General features: G+C 40.6%; 1 long non-coding RNA gene across 1 annotated transcript; it reads right to left on the reverse strand.

The window, feature by feature from the left end:
- Positions 1 to 19,504: 19,504 nt before the first annotated feature.
- LOC131275208 (uncharacterized) lies at positions 19,505 to 20,097 on the reverse strand. The gene is made up of 2 exons (XR_009182614.1): positions 20,036 to 20,097; positions 19,505 to 19,638 (listed from the first exon to the last, which is right to left on the reverse strand). It is a non-coding gene; the product is annotated as an uncharacterized lncRNA (long non-coding RNA).
- Between the last annotated feature and the right edge of the window lie 639 nt (positions 20,098 to 20,736).

Below are 20,736 nucleotides of genomic sequence, written 5' to 3' on the forward strand. Positions count from 1 at the left end.
TGGAGAGACACACAATAACTGAGAGAATATTGAATTCTAATCCTGGAGAGCTCTGCTACATTCTCTAATGGAACAGCAGCAATCCCCCAAGTACAGGGGCAATGACTAGTGAAGAAAAATGGCCCATTGATGGACCCTTGATGTTGATGACTATGCTTATGATCCTTTTCTCTTGAAATTGAAACTTAGCCTTGTGTTTAGGGTGCCTAAAAGTTACCTTCTGAGATCCTCCTTGTTGCTCAAATGTAGCCTCTTTCTAAGACAAATTCAGCATACAAATGCGTTGTCTTCCCCCCAGAGTAGGACATGAGTCCTAGGGATGAGCCTTCTGTACACTGAGGGATTACCATCACCAATCAAATAGCAGGGTAACTGGAAAAAGATGTAAAAGAAAAGGGTTGGAATGCAAAGACAAACGAGATCATAAGGCTGAGAGACTTCAAATTGAATTGGGAGGTCATTTCAGAGGTAGCACTTATGCACATCTCAGCAGGATCTCATAGACTGCCAAAATAGATACTACCCCAAATAGTGAGTCTCCTGAGAGCTCTGGAGACACCTAGGTCCTATGGTCATGGTAGATAGGTCAGGAATTTGGTGCCTTCCCAGTGGGCCTACCTTGGGGTTTGTGCTCCCCATTGTGACAGAGCTGGGACTCAGTTATGACTTCCCTACATATAGCTCATCTGTCCCTTCTATTTGAAATTATACTTGGTGATGGTGTTAGTAGGTGTACACCCAAGAAACTTAAGTCTTTGGACTGCCCATGTGCCAGCTGTGCCCTGAGCCTCAGTGGAGTTGCAACACCTATTCTCCAGTTCATTGGACCCACCCAGGGCAATTAACAAAGAGGTGAGGATGGGCAACCACTATACCAAGGAAATAAGAAAGCCTACAACTGCCAGCAAGAGCATCCCATCCATATATGGGATCAAACTCCCCTCTCAATTAGAGGTGGATTGGGCATCAGCATCCCAGAATCCTTAAGAATGGGAAAGAACTATGGACTAGAGTGGACTTACTGGTATTCTTCTATAGCCTTATTGTCTATACTTATTGTTACTTATTGTAATTCTAGCAATGGAAGAAATTATAACATTGGTGTGGAGGCAGTGACCGCTGGAGGATCTGAGGGCAAGGAGAGGGAAAAAGAGTTGTAACATGGGGGCATTTTGGGGACTTGGAGTTGTTCTGAATGGCTTTGCAATGACAGATAAAGGCCATTATATGTCTTCCCATAACCTACAAAATTATGTGGGAGAGAGTGTCAACTACAATGTAAACTATAATCAATGCTCAGTAGCAATATCCTGAAATGTGTTTATCAATTGCAATGAATGTATGTCCCTAATGAAAGATGTTGTTTATGTGGGAGAATGTGGGAGCTACGAGGAGCAGGGCATATGGAAATTCCTACACTTTTTACGTAACATTTATGTAATCTAAGTACCTATAAAATAATTTTTAAAAAAATTTTTAAAAAAAGAAACCAGTTTAAGTAGGATAAGACAAAGCAGCAGAGATATTAGAATGATCACTGTTTGCCCAGGCCTTAGGCAGACAGAGGTACATTGAATAGGTGAGGCTCAGAAATGTTCAGAACAGTGAAATTATTCTCTATTATACTGGGATTGCAGGCACATGACATTATGCATTTTTCAAAACCCATTGAACTTGACAACGTCCAAGTTCAAAAATAATCTAACTGTATTGTAAATGCATCAAATGCCCTATCTGAGGGGTATGGGATGAAAAGATGCTGAATTAGTAATATTGGATATGAACAGTGTCTGTAATATGAAATCAATGGGCACTGTACACAGGTATGCTACCCTATTTGATATTGTGTCCCATCAGGGTATGGGTTAACAAATTTTACTTGTATACATGTACACTGGAATTAAGCAATGAAGTAAATGAATGGAATATGGGAAATATGCTTCCCAACATGGTGTGGAAGGATTCAGATAAGCAAGGGGAGGATGCTAGATTGTTCTGTTAATGATTTAGAGACAGACACATCAGTGTGAATTCGTGTGGAGGTAAATATAGTTACACAGGGTTGCATGTAGAAACATTTGCAGATATATATATATATATATATATATATATATATATATATATATATATATATATATATGTACATAGGATTGTGTACACACGTGTGTTTTTGTAATATCCATGGAGATGGCCCAGTAGCAAGGCACATATATTGTCCAGACTTTAGATATTAAAAACATTTTTGCAATAAGAATTTTCTTGGAGAAATAGCTGCCTGCAGGACTAGGTCAAGAAATATACAAAAAGAGTCTGGAGTATCTCTTAGTACCAAAAAGTTAGTATGTGTTAAAATAAAACTGGTAATGTTGGGGATAATTTCAAATAGACACAGGACATAGCCAAAAGGGTTCCAAAGGTCAAAACTCGAATAAACTGAAAAACAAAATAAAGTAGTACTGTATCACAACCCAAAGTAAGAAATAAATGTTTTGAGGCAATCCTAATATAAATAATTGATTTTTAAAAGATACATATTTATTGTGAAGATGAATTTCATAATATATGGAGATATTTTTCTCTCAAGGCAGTGGCACAAACATCACACTCCTGAATGTGGGCTTCACATATTGATTTCATTCCAAAAGCCATATATGGAAATGCAGAGAATTGATGAGTATTGGGGAAGCTGGGGGAAGCTCAAAACACTGTTGATCAAGGTCAACATCAACAGTGATAAATCATGTTCATAGGATGCACCCTAGATATGATGCAATGAAAATAACACATTATCCTGGTATCTTCCTCCAAAATCCCATTAACCCTGTCTAAACATGAGAAGAATATCAGGCAAATTCAGAGTGAGGGGCACTTTACAAAATACCCGACCTACACTCCTCAAAAGTATACAAGTCATAAAACATGAGGAGAAAATCTGAGATGTTGTCACTGCTTGAATGGCTTAAGAATTTTTGAAAATAAATATAATTTGCTATTCTGGCTTGGAGGTGTTAAGATATTGGAAAAGCATGTGAGAAGTTCTTGAAAATCCTCCCTACTATCCTTGCAACTTTTCTGTAAATCTAACACAGTTTTAAAATATTAATTTTATTAATAAATAAATTATTAGTGAAGTGCAAAATTCTAGAAACTTTGAAATCCAAGGTTCAATCCATGACAATTACATTTGCATACCTTGGATAAGAATATAGCATTGCTGCCTCACATTATTCTTCCATTAAATCAGAATAGTGAAAAACAATTTCATGGAATAATTGAATTAAATGAAATAATGAATACAAAATGCCTGACATTGTGCTTAGGATAAAAATGAATATTTTTGTTTGTAGTCCAAGCCCACACAGATTCACTTCCCACTACAATTGTGCTATTTCCATCCCTCATCCTCTCTGTAGGGTTTTGGCAACAGCGATCGTCATGTTGACTGAGAGTAAGCTTTCATCATGGCAAGTAATTTCACGACCATCACCTTCTATAAACCTGCCCTGACTCTCAATAATTTAAAACATAAATACCCATCTTGTGGACAAAACACCAGGCTCTCTATACTATGGCTACTGCAAAACTGGTCAGGATGCTCATCCCCTTTTCACATCCTACCCCTTCATTGTTCATCAGATAGCAAGAACTAATTTTAAAACCTCACCACACCATATGGTTATATTGATTGGATTGTTTCCCTCATGTTCCTTCTTGGTGTGCTTCTACATCTTTCTCCTCTTGAAGTTACCCCAATCTCTACTTTCAGTGTCAGTGCAGCCATCTCCCTTGTGAAGCCTTCACTTGTCTCCACAGAATGAGCATAATCTTTTAGATCCACTTCACCAGGATGTCAGTGCCATCTCAGGGTATTTCATGTAGTCACTACTATTTTTGCTTGCACATAATCTCTATAAGATGTGGAAGAATATTTTACTTATCTCTTTATTCACAAATTATTATTTAGTAACTTCCATGATGTGTTTGATGACTAAATGGTTGTTGAGTGACTAAAATTAAAAATGAATGAGGGATGCGCAGAAAGGTCACATCTGAGTAAAATTCCATCATACTCAGGAATACAAACTCCAAAGTAGGGCCCACTGATATGGCACTGAACTCCAGAGACAGCTGCCATGACCATAGAACCTATGGGTCTCTGCAGCCTTCAGGAGAACTAGTACCTGGGCTTCTATCTACTTTGGCTGTCTCTGGGACCCTGTTGAGGCATGCATAAGCACGACCCTTCTGATGACCCCCTGACTCCTTTTTGGAAACTCATAGCCATATAAACACATTTCTCCTCTCCATTTCCCCTTTTTATTCAAGGTCAAAAAACAGTTTTTAACAACTGTTATTACGTTATTACATGAAGGTTGAGATATTCTGCTGGTCTGAGTTGACCCTTTTATTCAAAGTCTTCTTCTAGTTACATCATCAGCTGGTGCTTGGTAGTAATCCCTCAGCACTAGGGAAGCTCATCCCTGGGAGTCATGTCCCATGCTGGGGGAAAGTAATGCATTTTCATGCTGAGTTTGGCTTAGAGAGTGGCCACATTTGACCAACATGGAGGATCTCAGGAGGTAACTCTTAGGCAAACTGCACCTCTAGGCCTAGTTCATATTTTAGGCACACAGGCTCATAAGCATAGTCATCAGTATAAAGGGCTCATTGTTGGACCATCCTTATTAGTCTTTCTCATTGCATTTGGGGATTGATGCTGTTCCATTGGGGAATGTGATAGAGCTCCCTAGTTTAGGAACTCAACATTCCCTTATTTGAAGTTTTTAATTGTAACCACTATGAAAATATCCAAACATTTTTATGTACCCTATATACATGCCTGGAGAACTCCCTCCCAACCATGTGGCTCCCATCAATAACATCCCACACAGTGTTCCTCCCCTGCCAGAGTTGAACCTCTCTGTTCACACTGAGACTATTTTAATACTTACTCTTTGAAATCTAAATGTGATTTTGAAAATAATTGATTCTTCCTTCCAATGTACAATATATAGTCAAAATAACCTGCTGAATGTTGATTAAATTTAGAATATTAAAATTTTCTTCAACACACACACACACAAAACTTCTTAAAAAATGAAGCCTAATATATTGTCAAGTTCCACAAATAATAAAGTGGAAGATAGTGATGGATTTAAAGGTTAGATATAGAATACATAGTAATTTAGAAAAACTAAATAAAGTAAAAATAAATTGGGGTATCAAAAAATGAAAATGCTTCATTTTTGATGTTTTGTCTTTCATTAATGCAATAGGTGTTGCCCCGTATGTACAGTGGCAAGGCAATTTAATTTCTTCCTCAGTGTCTACATCCTTTCTTTTTTTCTAATTATTTGTTTCGTCTTCACAAAATGTTTAGATCACAGTAATTCACATATATAATATAGGGTATTCCCACATATCCAATATCAAATATTTTGTTCCTTCCCTAGCAATGATATTTTTACATGTTCATATTGTGTTTGCTACACTTGATGTACAGATATTGAAACATAAATTTCAACCAAGGTTCCATGTTAGCTTACATTATGATCTATATTTTAGACTATACAATTTTCTAAATTTTTAGTTATCTTATGTTTTACATTATAGTTTACATTTTAACCTATAGACTTTTATACAATTTTGGTGTAATTTAACATGTCCTATATCCATCATTGCATGATCTTGTGGAACACTTCCATTACCCTACAGTTACCCTGATTCCATCTATTCAATACCCCTCTCCCCCTCCCCAGAGCACCCACTGTGACAATCAGTCTTCATTACTTGAAGGACCATATTCAGAGATACTTGCAACAGTGTTGATGGCTTGACATACTCGACTGTCCTAACCCATTTAGAGCCACCAGTATTCTTGAGAGACACATTTCCCTGTTTGAGATCATCAGTCCTCAGGATGTGGGTATAACTTCACACTAATTGTATGGATCTCCACGGAGTGATATAACCCACTATGACAAAATGAGCATTCACACACTCCCTGGAAGCCTGACCTGTGTAAGATGTCCCTGCTTAAGCATCTTAAACAGGTAAACTTCCTTATTATATTTTCTAAAAAGTTTTCTCAACATTACAGTTTCAACCACATACCTGACAATCTACTATGTCCAAATATTTCCCCACCCTCCCCCAATTTCTAGGGCCATCTGACCCTTCCTCCCATCCCTCACCCCCTCAAGCCATCAAAGCTCCACCCAAGGCATCCCTATGCCCCCATTTTATCCCTTCCCTCTACAAATACTTACATACAGCTTATCATAGATTTCACCCATGTAGGTGTTAGCTCTCTTCCAAACTTTCTTTAAGCCTATCAACCAGTCTGTAGCTCTCTGAGACAACTTATCATGTAATATTCGTGCTTCAATGCCTGGGTTGCTTCACTCAACGTAAGGTTCTCAAGATTCATCCATGTTATCACATGTGTTTGTACTGTATTCCATCTTATAGCTGAGTAGTAGTCCATTGTATGTATATGCCACATTTTATTTATCCACTCATCTATTGATGGGCATTTGCATTGATTCCAACTTTTGGCAATAGTAAATAATGCTGCTATGAACATTGGTGTGCATATATCAGTTTGTATCCTTGTTTTCAGTTCTACTGGGTAAATGCCCACCAGTGGAATTGCTGGGCCATATGGCAAATCCATAGCTAGTTTTTTTTGAAAAACCAACAAACTGTCCTCCAGAATGGCTGTATACTTCTGCATTTCCACCAGCATGAGTGAGTGTACCCAGTCCTTCACATCCTCTCCAGTACTTGTAGTCTTCTGTGTTTTTGATAGCTGCCAGTCTCATGGGAGTAAGATGGTATCTCATTGTAGTTTTGATTTGCATTTCCCTAATATCTAGTGATTTTGAGCATTTTTCATGTGCTTTTTAGCCATTTGTATTTCTTATTTGGAGAAGTTTCTATTTAAGTCTTGCCACTTTTTAAAATGGGTGGGTTGTCTTTTTATTGTTGAGATATAGGAATTCTTTATATTTGAAGGATATTTGTCTCCTATCAGATATATGGTTACCAAATATTTTTACCCCTTGGGTAGGCTCTCTTTTCATTTTCTTGACAAAGCCCTTTGAGGTGCAAAAGGCTTTAATTTTGAAGAAGTCTCAAGTATCTATTTGTTCTTCTACTCGTGCTTTTGGTGTGAAGTACATGAAGCCATTTCCTATTACAAGGTCCTGTAGGTGTTTCCCTACTTTGCGTTCTAAGGTCCTTATGGTCTTGGCTCTTATATTCAGGTCTTTGATCCATCTTGAGTTGATTTTTTAATAAGGTGTGAGTTGGCAATCCTCTTTCAGTGAGTTTGGTGGTCCTATGAATATCATATGAATGTATCTATGAGGAGCTATATCAGAATTTTCAAATTGGTTCCATTGGTCAGTGTGTCTCTCCTTGTGTCAGTACCATGTTGTTTTCACTACTGTACTATGTTTTGAAGTAAGGTAGTGTAATTCCTCCAATTTTGTTTTTTCTTTTTCAATATGTCTTTGGCTATTCGGGGCCTCTTTCCTTTCCAAATAAATTTCTTAGCGAGTTTTTCTAGTTCATTAAAGAATGTTGTGTTGATTTTCATTGGGATTGCATTGAATGTGTAGATCAGTTTTGGTAGGATAGACATCTTAATAATATTTAGCCTTCTTATCCATGAACAGGGAGTAGTCTTCCATTTACTTAAGTCTTCTTTGATTTCCTTGAACAGTGTTGTGTAGTTTTCTGTGTATAAATTTTTTACATCTTTAGTTAAATTTATTTCTAGGTATTTGATTTTTTAATTTACTATTGTAAATGGTATTTTTTCTTGATTTCCTCCTCAGGTTTTCATTAGTGTTGTACAGACATGCTACTGATTTTTGCGCATTGATCTCATAACCTGTGACATTACTGAACTCATTTATAAATTCCAGAAGCTTTGTTGTAAATTTCTCAGGGTTTTCTATGTATAGGGTCATATCATCTGCAAATAGTGGAATTTTCACTTCTTCCTTTCCAATTTGAATGCCTTTTATGTCTGGTTCTTGCCTCAATGCTCAGGCAAGTACTTCTAACACAACATTAAATAGAAGGGGTAATAATGGGCATCCTTGTCTTGTTCCTGATCTTAAAGGGAAAGATTTTCAGATTTCAAAATTGTAAATGATGTTAACTGGGGGTTTTCCATATATATCTTTTATCATGTTCAGAAAGTTTCCCTCTACCCCAATCTTTCGCAGAGTTTTTATTAAGAAATAGTGCTGCATTTTGTCAAATGCTTTTTCTGCATCTATAGATATGATCATGTGATTTTTTTACTTCAGTCAGTTTATGTGGTGTATACATTATTGTATTTTCTTATGTTGAACCATCCTTGCACATGAGGAATGAATTCCTCCTGGTCATCGTGTATAATTCGTTTAATGTGCTGCTGAATATGATTAGTAAGTATTTTGTTGAGGATTTCCACATCTATGTTCATTAGAGAGATTGCTCTGTAATTTTCCTTTCCTGTGGTGTCTTTGTTCAGCTTTGATATTAGGGCAATATTGGCATCATAGTGTAAGTTAGGCAATGTTCTTCTGTTTCAATTTTTTGGAAGAGTTTCAGCAAGATTAGTGTTAGTTCTTTATGGAAAGTTTGGTAGAATTCACTTCTGAAGCCATCTGGCCCAGAACTCTTCTTAGTTGGGAGGCTTTTGATGACTGATTCTATATCTTTACTTGTGGTTGATTTGTTGAGATTGTCAGTTTCCTCTTTCAATAATGTAGGTTGCTTATGTGTTTCCAGGAATTTGTCCATTTTCTCTGAATTTTAATATTTTTGGAATATAGTTTTTCAAAGTATCCTCTTATGATAGTCTTTTTTCTGTGGGGTCAGTGGTGATATCCCCTTTCTCATTTCTTATTTTCTGTATTTGCATCTTTTTTTTTTTGTTAGTCTAGTTAAGGGTTTGTCAATTTTATAGATCTTGTCAAAGAACTGGCTCTTGGTTTTGTTTATTTTTTCAAGTGCTTTCTTATTTTTTCATTTAGTTCTGCTCTGATCTTTGTTATTTCTTTCCTTTTCCTTTGCGTTTAGTTTGTCATTGTTTTTTTACTAAATCCTCCAACTATGAAGTTAGTTCTTCATTTTTAACTTTTCTTTTATCACGTGTGAATTTATGGCTATAAATTGCCCTCTCAGTACCACTTTTGCTGCATCCCATAAGTTTTGATATGTGCATTATCATTTTCATTTGTTTCATGGTAGTTACTGATTTCTTTTGAGAGTTCCTCCATGACCCACTGTTTTTCTAAGAGTGTGTTATTTAACTTTCATATCTTGTTGCCAAATCCGGGTCTCTGACATTTGCAGATTTCCAGCTTCATTCCACTGTAGTCAGAGAAATTATTTGGTATGATTTCGAACTTTCTGAATTCATTGAGACTTTCTCAGCACTATCCTGTTGTCTATCTTGGAGAATGATCCATGTGCACTTGAGAAGAATGTGTATCCTGCTTTATTTGGGGGTAATGTTCTGTATATGTCTATTAGGTCCAGTTCCTCTAATATATTGTTCAAAGTCTTTTCTTCTTTATTGATTTTCTTTTGAGATGTTCTGTCCAAAGGCGATAGTGGTGTTTTAAAGTTCCCCACTATAACTGTAGAGGCATCAATTCCTTCCCTTAGTTTCTCCAGTGTTTGTCTTACATATATGTAGGCACCCTTGTTAGGAGTGTAATGTTTTTTTTTTTTGTTTTTGTTTTTGTTTTTAAAGATGTATTTATTTATTTCTCTCCCCTTCCCCTCACAGCAGTTGTCTGTTCTCTGTCTTTTTGCTGCATCTTCTTTGTCCACTTCTGTTGTCAGTGGCACTGGAATCTGTGTTTCTTTTTGTTGCATCATCTTGCTGTGTCAGCTCTCTGTGTGTGCAGTGCCATTCCTGAGTAGGCTGCACTTTCTTTCACACTGAGCAGCTCTCCTTACAGGGTGCACTCCTTATACTTGGGGCTCCCCTACACGGGGACACCCCTGAGTCGAACAACAATCCTTGTGTGCATCAGCACTGTGCATGGGCCAGCTCCACATGGGTCAAGGAGGCCCCAAGTAGGCCCAGGGTTTGAACCGTGGACCTCCCATGTGGTAGACAGATACCCTAATCACTGGGCCAAGTCTGCTTCCCAGGAGCATAAATGTTTATACCTGTTCTTTCCTTTTTGAATGATTATCCCTTTAATATGTAGTGTCCATATTTGTCTCTCACAATTATTTTGCATTTAAAGTCTATTTTGTCTGATATTAACATAGTTACGCCTGCATTTTTGGTTATTATTTGCCTGTAAGATGTTTTCCAGACATTCACTTTCAACCTCCTTGAATCCCTAGGTCTAAGATGTTTTTTATGTAGACAACATATAGATGGATCATACTTTTTTATCCAATCTTCCAGTCTGAGTCCCTTGACAGGTGAGTTTAACCCATTGACATTCAGTGTTATCACTTTCAAGGAATTATTTATATTAGCCATATTTTCTTTGGATTTGTGTTTGTTATATTTTGTATGGTTTTTAACTTTTTTTGTCTTTTTATTGTTCTTACACTCTCCTCCAACTCTGTCTCTCCTGTTCTTTCCTCCTATAGACCTTCCTTTAGTATTTCTTGAAGGGCAGGATTCTTGTTGGTATAATCTATTAATTTCTGTTTATCTGTGAATATTTGAACTCTCTATGATATTGAATGTCAGTTTAGGTGGACAGAGTATTCTTCTTTGGAAATTCTTTTCTTTTAGTACTTTGACTATATCATACCACTGCCTTCTTGCCTCCTTGGTTTGAGATGAGAAATCAGCACTTAATTTTATGAAGCCTCCTTTGTATGTGATGTTTCTCTTTTCTCCTGCTGCTTTTAGTATTTTCTCTTTGTCTTGAGCATTGGATAATTTGACAAGTATATGTCTTTGGGTAGGCCTGTTGGGATTTATGCTATTTAGGGTGCATTTTGCTTCCTGGATGTGGACATTCATCTCCCTCAATAGGTTTGGGAGGTTTTCACCCATTATTTCCTCCAAAATCCCTTCTGTTCCCTTTCCCTTCTCTTCTTATTCTGGGATGCCTATAATGCATATGTTTTCACATTTTGCATTGTCATTCAGGTCCCAAAGTCCCTGTTGAATTTTTTCTCTCTTTTTATCTATCAATTCTACTGTCTGTTTGATTTAGGATGTACTGTCTTCCATAATGGAACATCACTAGTTCTTTTCTCTCCCTCTTCAAATCTGCTGTTACTTGCTGAGAGTATTTTTGATTTCTTGGATTGTGCTGTTACTCCCCATCATATCCATTGTCTTTTTTTTGCATGATTGCAATTTCTTCTGTATGCTCTCCAAGTGTTTTCTTCATAGTCTTATCTCTTCCTTCACCTCATTAAATTGGCCCCTATTAAATGTTTTTTTTGATTTTGTAATAATATTACATTAAAAATATATATATATGAGGTCCCTTTGAACCCTACCACCCCCACCCCACCTCTACCCCCCCCCCCCAGCAACACTCCTTCCCATCATCATGATATATCCATTGCATTTGGCAAGTACATCTTTGGGCACCTCTGCACCTCATGGTCAATGGTCCACATCATGGCCCATACTCTCCCCCATTCCATCCAGTGGGCCCTGTGAGGATTTACAATGTCCGGTGATTGCCCCTGAAGCACCATCCAGAGCAGCTCCATGTCCCAAAGACGCCTCCACCTCTCATCTCTTCCTGCCTTTCCACATACCCATCAGCCACCATGTCCACTTTTCCCAATCCAATGCCACTTCTTCTATGTGGACATTGGATTGGTTGTGTCCATTGCACCTCTATGTCAAGAGGAGGCTCATATTCCACATGGATGCTGGATGCAATCCTCCCACTTTCAGTTGTAATCACTCTAGTCTCCATGGTGTGGTGGTTGTCCTTCTTCAACTCCATCTTAGCTGAGTGTTTGATGTTCTGCTCTTCTTCCTACTTTTTAGTTTGTTCATTTCTTTGGGTCATGTTTTCCTGATAATTGGTTTGGTTTGTAGTTTTTTGTTGCTGTCTGGTCATCATTTTATCTTGTTAGGTTGATTAGCTTCTTTGTCTAGTGTCAGGGTTTAATTAGTTGGTGCTTTTCATGTGTGTTAAGTCTTCTCTTTGCCATTTTGTTCTTCTTATTCTATTTCTGTCCTGTTGGCTAAGTTAACTAAAGGAAAATATTAGGGTAAGTGAAAGCAAAAAGAGTAAGAAAAGAAAAAAGTATAATAGTAGTATTGTTAGTAAATATTAGCAGAACCATGTGAAATCTAGAAGAATGGGTATTAGACTCATATAAGCTGTGTAGAGTTATAACAGTAAGAAAAATGGAGTATCTATAATGAGACAGTAACCTGAATATGGTGAGGAATATAGTATGAATTAAAAGACCAGTGTGGTCAGGAAAGTGGGAAGAGAAAGGAAAGGACAATAATATAGAGAGTGAATAAAAGACAGAAAACAGTACAAAGGTATTAGAAATAAAAATTGGGGGCTAAATTAAGAGCAGTGGAACGTAAGAGAAACACTAAATGATGGAGGATAGAAAGATGTAGAGGAAAGGGGTTTGTAATGGTAGCCAAAATCAGTACACACAGAAAAGTGGAAATAGAGGATGAGGAAACGCAGCAAATGTGAATCACTCCCTGCCACACCTAATAGAAAAATTTAAAAAATAAGAGAAAGGGAAAAAATGGGGGAAGTGGGGGTGGAAATTCAAGCAAGAAAAGGGGGATGAAGAGGAAGAGGATGAGGAGGAGGAGAAGGAGGAGGGGGAGGAGGGAAGGGCTGTGGGGTTATAAAGAGGAAGGAAAAACAAAAAAAATAAACCAATAAAAAAGACCAATGTTTCAAGCAAGGAATCCTCTTTGCATTTAAATAAAATGCTTAGGAGTCTGACCTTCCCCCTTTCTCCCTTTTTCCCTTCTCTCATCCCAGGGCAGCAGGAAAGCTGTGTGAGGTGTCCAGTAGGAGAATCAAGTGGGTCCTTGGTGAACCAAATCACCAGAGAAAACAATGTCTCTTAATTTCCAAAGAGAGCATGCCCACACATCACCAGAAACACCAAATATGCTAATGGAAGTTTTCAAAACACATCTTACAGTCCATCTCCCTTAGGTGTACTTCAGGAGGGCTAGTTGATTTTTTTTTTAAGATTTATTTATTTATTTATTTCTCTCCCCTTCCCCCCACCCCAGTTTTCTGTGTCTATTTGCTGTGTCTTCTTTGTCCTGCTTCTGTTGTTGTCAGTGGCATGGGAATCTGTGTTTCTTTTTGTTGCATCATCTTGTTGTGTCAGCTCTCCTTGTGTGCGGCACCAATCCTGGGCAGACTGCACTTTCTTTCGTGCTGGGTGGCTCTCCTTACAGGGCGCACTCTTTGCACATGGGGCTCCCCTACATGGGGGACCTTCCTGCTTAGCAGGGTACTCTTTGCGTGCATCAGCACTGCGCATGGGCCAGCTCCACACAGGTCAAGGAGGCCCGGGGGTTTGAACCACAGACCTCCCATGTGGTAGGCAGGCACTATAACAACTGGGCCAAGTCTACTGCCTAGTTGATTTTCTGACTCCACCTTCTCCCAGACCAAGTTTCCGATCCCAGCACTTTTAGGTAAATTGGGCTTTCTCAGCAGATTTGCCTTTCCTTTCTTCCCCAGTTTTCCCCAAGCCAGCTGGAATGTTTCTCAGCTCAAAAAAAAGGGGGGGAGTGGCAGGACCTGAAAATTGAACCCTCATCTCATTTGGCCCCTCTGCACCTCCCACCAAAACCCTCCAACTCACAGAGTCACTCCAAAACTGAATGGCTAGTGTATTCCCTTATAGCAGGGAGCACTGGATATGGGAGAACGCTGAATTTGGGAGTGGGAAGTCTGGGATATTGTCGGCTTGGGGTCTGTGGGTCTGTAGAATGTGGGCTGTGGTGGCTTAGGGGTCATGGACCTGGGGAGCTTTCTTCTGGGGAACACAGGGCTTGGGAATGTCGCCACACTACTAACAGTCCAGGAATGCCCTAGGGGGAAGAGTCCCACCTCTCCACAACTTCTGACCTCAGTGTTAGAAACCCACAATTCTACCCTTAGCAAGCATGACTTCTGTTCCAGTCTCTCCAAATCAATGCCCAAACACTTCCTGCCTTGCAAGTCCCCGAAACAGCCCACTGCAGCAAGATTCCAACTCTACTCAGCCAGCCTTTTGAAGGAACAATTATGAAGTGCATTCACTCAGGTGCCATCTTGTCCCACCCATCAGCTATCATCTTTTAATATCTCCATTTGTTCATCCCAGCTTGTCCTTAAAGAGAAAGTACGTCTGCCTCATTATCTAAAAAAGATGAAGAAATGCACTTGCTAGCTGTTCTTTAATCCTCCCCTGGTTAGCCATGTATATCACTTTGACTGCTTATATCCTCCCGACAGTGAACTCCAACACTTGGTCTTGCTGGATTTGGGCAGGATCAGGTCTCGAACCTAATGCCAGGTTGCCTAAATTTGTTTTTTTTTCCTTACTTTTTATCTCTGGGTGGGTAACAAAAGGAAGCATTTCTACCAACTGCAAGGCACAAGGTAGAAAGTACAGTTAAGAGAATGCAGCACATATGCAGAGTATGTTGGAAAACCCAGTAATCCCCAAGCTCACTGACTCCAGGAACTCAGACTGGGTGAAAGCAGCTTCAATTGAGTCTCTACAGACCCTTCACACACCTTCCATCCTGTGCAAGACACCTGGTCATTCTGGGGGAGGTGTGAAGATAAGTCAGCCTGGTTGTTGTCCACAGCCACCCTGCTAAGGCCAACAAGGCAATCCTTAGTATTGTCTTAAAGTTCTTAAGAACTCCAGGGGTGACATGCTAAAAGAACTTGTCCCATGGCTGCTGGAAATCCTGGTGTGCCTGCGCTCCAAATCACTTTACAGGATGGGAAGGACAGAAAACCTCCCAGTATGGGCTCAGGGCTCCTGCTCACACACCACCACTGGCCAGTACAAGCCCCCCACACCTGAGCTTCCTTCCACTGCAGCCTTCAAGCTTGTCCGCTTCTGGTGAGGACACAGGTTGCCCGGGTCCACTGTGGCCTTCACTTTTGTGGAATGCATCACCTCCAGTATGGCTTCTACACTCCTAGGTTAACAAGAAGCCCAAACCATGGCCAGTGATAAAGTTTTCAGTGTTTGGTACTGTGAAAACTGGATAGCTCTTTGGGTTAAAAATAAACTTGTATTTTCCCACTTCATTGCAGACAAAAGAAAATTCTGGATGGATTTTAAAAGGTAAGTGAAAAAACAGCTCTAAGGGCCTTTTTATCATCAGCAATGGGGAGAAATCAAAAAGAAAATATCAAACACTTTGACTATATGCATTAGTCAAGAAAAGTGGTACTGATGCAAAGTACAAGAAATCTGTTGGCATTGACAAAGGGGGTTTATTTTGGGTAGAAGCTTACAGTCGCAAGACCATAAAGTGTAAGTTATTTTCCTCACCAAAGTCTGTTACCACATGTTGGAGCAAGATGGTTGCTGGTCTCTGTGAGGATCCAGCCTTCTTCTTCAGACTCCATGGTCCCAGCTTCTTCTGGTCTCAGCTGTAGGCTGGCATAAGGCTTGTCTCTGTGTCTGGGGCTTGTTTCTTTATGGGCTTGGCTGCGCTGGTGTCGCCACAAGGTCAACTGTAGACCATCAGGTTCTCTTTCTTCCCAGGCCTCTGCCATGTCTATGGAGCCATCTCTGTTCCTCTGTGTTCTTCTCCTGTGTGTTTACTTCCCTGGGATCCAGCATCAAAACTCCTACTACTTCCTTTGCCATGTCTTTTTCTCAGTGAGTCCCTGCCCACCAAGGGGGTGAAGACTCAATGTCCTACTGACATGGGCCATTTCAACCCCTGATCATAATTTAATAAAGTAAAAGTGAAACCTCTGAAGTTAATACAATCTATTATGCCCATAGGAAGAGACCAGTTTACAAACATAATCCAATATCTATGTTTGGAATTCCTAAACAGTATCAAATGGCTACACTATATAAAAATTAAAGATATTTGAATTAACCAAATAAAATCCAACATTTTAAGAAATGTAATACACCATGGAGAGATCACATTATCTTTAACATACATAACGTAGGATGTTGATTGGCTGAGAGTCACCTCTAGCTGGCAGTATTATGTCCTCTTGAAGGAAACTTTGTAGGTAAACCCCCAGACCAGAAGACCCTTCAGGAACCCAAGGAAGTCCAAGCATCCTACCCACTCTTCTGGCATGATACAAGGTCAATTCGGAACTTGGTCTCCTGTCAGGGAAAGTTCTGGAATCCAGACCCTCCCCTCTGAGGTTCAGAGTTACTGCCCAGCCCACTTGAGGCCAGCTGGAAAGAAAAAAAGATAACATGGTCCCCATCACTCACATCACCTCCATATGCCCAGAAAATTAAGGACTTTGAAGGAAGCTGGGCTCCTGGTCATTCTGTGGCTTAAGTCCTTCCTGGCCAGCCCACCAGTGGAACACATGTGTGGCTGGAGAAGAGCCACAGGGTCCAACACATAGACCAGGCCTCCAGACACCTGGTGGAGAGGTGGGAGGCACCTTCCTCTCTCACACCTGAAAGCCTGGAGCCAAAGGGGACAGGGCAGCAGGCCAGCCAGCAGGGGGCAGCGCTAACAGCAGGGGAACAAGGAAACAGAAGATCCTCATGGAAAAGGCTGGGCTTGTGCTTCCTCTGACCCTTCTGAGCTGAGTTAACCCCAAGGTTCTTATTCTGAGAGAAAGATCCTACAGGGGAAGGATGGACTCAAGAACAGAACATGCAATCATCCTACACTGAATGTAAGAACTAATGGCACTTTATTTTGTTCCCTAAGCTGGAGATAACCAGCATAATAGAGTATGCTATGCAACATTATTGAAAAATGCCCATTTCTTTTCCTAATCCGTTCTAAATCTCTCTTTAAAGTAAGAAAGATGAGTAAACAGCAATGCCTGTCCCCCAAGCCCTGGATTAGTTACCAGGAGCCTATCATAGTTCAGAATAACTTTCCTTAGCAATGCTGGTGGATGTTATCAGAATCTTAGACAGTTCTTCCTCGTGGGGATTTCGCATATTCAGAACTTTTGAAGAACAAAATGAAATTTTCTATCACAGAAAAATAAAGAAAAAAATATTCATCACCAGCCAGCCTCAGTTAGTAACATGACTATCCATTTCCAACAACTAATCAAACTGAAAAATCTGCTTTTCCTTGATTCGTTTCACCAATTTTTCTTCTTTCCTCTTTTTTTCTTTCACTACTTTATGGATTGAAGCAGAATATCATTAATAAAACCGACCCAGATTTACATACTACCACAAAACGGAGCTTCTGGGTTTATTGGTATTTCATTATTACCATTTCTCAAGGGATTTCTTGTTTCACACAGGATGTTGCTTTTAAAACACAAAGCAAAAGGAACCCCACTTACTTTTCTCTCTTGATATCCATTTGGCCCTTTGTGTTTTGAGTATTGTTGAAATTGAGTGTTTCCTGATACTGGTTTGGCCCTTGCTGTCTACCCTCAGTTTTCCCACAGAAAATAGCTGAGGTGTGAACAAAGTGCAGGGTGACACAGAAGGAGGGTTGCTGAGGTCGTTGGTGCTGGGGGTAGGAAACAGACGTAACAGCGGAGGAGACCTTGCTACTGCAGGTAGATAGAGCTGCTGACTGAAAGGGCACTTGGTAGGAGAAGCAAGGGCTTTCTAACAGTGGGAAGTGGAGCCAGAGACACAGCCCCAGAGTGTTCTTCAGGATCAGCTGAGTGGTAGATGGCACCAATAGCCAATTCTCCTCCACTCCTGGTCACCCACAGGAGTAACCGTCCCTGCTCCTCTGCTAGGTGCTTGCATGTGACCAAGGAGCCATGTGCAACTCTTCAGGCAGAAGCATGTAAGCACCCATGGCCAGCAGCTCCAGAGACTTCACACTGAAAGGTTAACAGCCTGAGTGGTGGCCCTCCCTCCAGCTGGGTTCCTGCGACTGGACTGAGCAGAGCCTCCCTGCCACACACACACACACACACACACACACACACACACACCCCTTGGCATAGGAAGTCTATCTTTACTTTTAGCCGCTGTCTCAGTTTGCCAGGGCTCGTCTGACAATGCCCCAGAACTGCTTATTTAAGCCCCCAGGTTGAAGGTTCTATCATGTGCCTCTCTGACAGTGATCAGATCAGGAAAGAAAAGCTTGGCCCTGTGGACCCAGTCCTTAGCAAAAGGGCAATGACCATCACTAGCCAAAGCCAGTTAGTCTATGGGGTGCAGCAGTGCTCCAAAATGTATTCACCAAATACAATGAATGTGCCACACTAATGAAAGAGGTTGATGATGTGGGAGGAGTGGAGTGAGGCGGTTGGGGGTATATGGGAACCTCTTATATTTTTTGAATGTTACATTTTTTGTGATCTATGTATCTTCAAAAAATACAACTAAAAAATTGATATGGGTGGGGGTGGGGAGTGGGGTATATGGGAAACTCTTATGTTTTTTAATGTAACGATTTGTGTGATCTATTAACTTTGAAAAAAGATAATTAAAAAATAAAAAAATAAAAACAAACCAGTAATTAGAGCTCCACCGACCCAGGGCTTACTGTGAGCCACTGTATGCGCACTAAGCACATTCATTCTCTTAAGTGGTCCATGAGGTCAGTTTTGTTTGATCTGTCCTAGAATGGCAAAGTGAGACAGAGAGGCTGTGACTTGTGAAGGCTCCACAGCTAGTCACCATAGAGATGATACTTCCACCCGGGACTCCTCAGCCTGGGCTGCTAACCAACACACTGACTACTGTTAACGGTGCTCCAAGGAAATTGATTTAGGAATTAATTTGATCAGCTTTACTACAGAGTTCGATCACCTGTAGTACAGAATTCGCCCTCTTTATGACCAATGATCCCAAGGTCAGAGAAACCCCTCCTGGAGCCCTGGAGCTGATCAGACACCAGTGCCCATAATCCCAATACCATGGTGTGAACAATGGTTCAAATAGACTTTGAAATGCCTTTTGCTGTTCTTGTTGCTTTTAAGACTCTTTTCTTAATATTTTGATTAATATTTATATTGGTTGCATCATTTCCTTTTGGCATGCACAAAGCCCCAGGACTTGAATTTGCCTGTAACCTCAGCTAACCAAAACTGCCCTGAAATGCTTTAAACACATAAAATCCCATTTTAATGCATGCGTTCTAAAGACAGTTACCAGACATTGTATGTCCTCCCATGGCCCACTGGGTGGACTGTGGGAGAGTGTGGGCTATAATGTGGACCATTGACCATGAGGTGCAGCGGTGCTCAGAGATGTATTCACCAAATGCAATGAATGTCTCATGATGATGGAGGAGATTGTTGCTATGGGGGGAGGAGAGGGGTGAGGGGAGTGGGGGGTATATGGGGACCTATATTTTTTGAATGTAATATTAAAAAAATAAAGACAAAAAAATAAATAAATAAAGACATTTCCCATTTTCCAGGAGGCAATAAGGCATTCGAGCAGCAGTCAGCGACTTTCTTTCTGGAGGGCCAGGGGGGAACTCTTCTGGCCCTGTGGGCTCTGTCGTTATCACTCAACCCCAACATCCTGCACAGGAACGTTAGAGAAATGAATGGGTGTGGGTGTGTTCTAATAAAACTTTATCAAAACAGGCAGGCGGCCAGATTTGGCCTGCAGGCCTTAGTTTGCTGACCCTGTCATATAGAAAAGTGTGCTTATGGCTCATTCCTGATGTCCCACCAAGAGATAGAGCCCTGGTCACTTCTTACCTCAGGGTCCCTCTCTGGCCCTTGTTCAGTTAGCCCTGGAAGGTGGGGCCATTTATCAGACCGCCAAATTCTGGAAGGAGACACTGAGTCTTCAGGCTCACTCTGCCCTTCTCCCTCTTGGGCCTGGCCCGCAGGGGGCAGGGGCTCTGCTCTGCATTTCTACCACATTTAAGCTTCAGAATCCACAAGCCCCACTGTGCAGTATTCAGCGGTACCTTGCATCAGTGACACCCCATCGAGGAGCAGTCTACAGTCCACCTTATGGAAAGGGACTCCTAAAAGGTACAAACAAAACGGTGTAGTGTGAACTGTCTTTGTTATGCTGAAAATCCAGATGAATTTTATATTCTCTAGATAAAGAAGATTTGAACAACTTCATACACCAAGAGTCTTGGCTTTTTGATTATTATCTCATGATGGCCATCAACTCACTGGCAGTATCATAGGTACCGTAGACTCAAAATGTAAACCCCACTTAGTAGTGAAACTATTTACAGTTGTTCAAAACCTATTGCTCACAGGAAGAAAACAGATGAGGTGTGTGTTTACAGAAGGTCAGGAACCCTTCCATTCCACCCCCCTCCTGTTTTAATGGCCAGCAGAGACAGGTACCTTGTCAGACGGCCCCAGAAGTCCCCTTCCTCCATCCAGTTCTTCCACACGCTAGAAGCCAGGCAGAGGGGTACCTCAGATTCAAGAGACATCCCGGGGGGCAGGCTGAGGGCCATGGTTGCTTCAACTGGAAACTACGCTTCTGTATGTGAAGTGAAGCTCATGAGACTCCAGGGGCCTCCCATCAGTTCTCGAGAGAGAGTTGACCTGAACTGGGGACTCACCTGGGCACCACTGATTGTGGGTAGCTAGGAGAAGAGGAAGGAGGCATTTTCTGGGATTATTTTATACACCATTAACCTCC

Source organism: Dasypus novemcinctus, chromosome 22 (assembly GCF_030445035.2).
Source record: "Dasypus novemcinctus isolate mDasNov1 chromosome 22, mDasNov1.1.hap2, whole genome shotgun sequence".
NCBI classification, from domain to species: domain Eukaryota; kingdom Metazoa; phylum Chordata; class Mammalia; order Cingulata; family Dasypodidae; genus Dasypus; species Dasypus novemcinctus.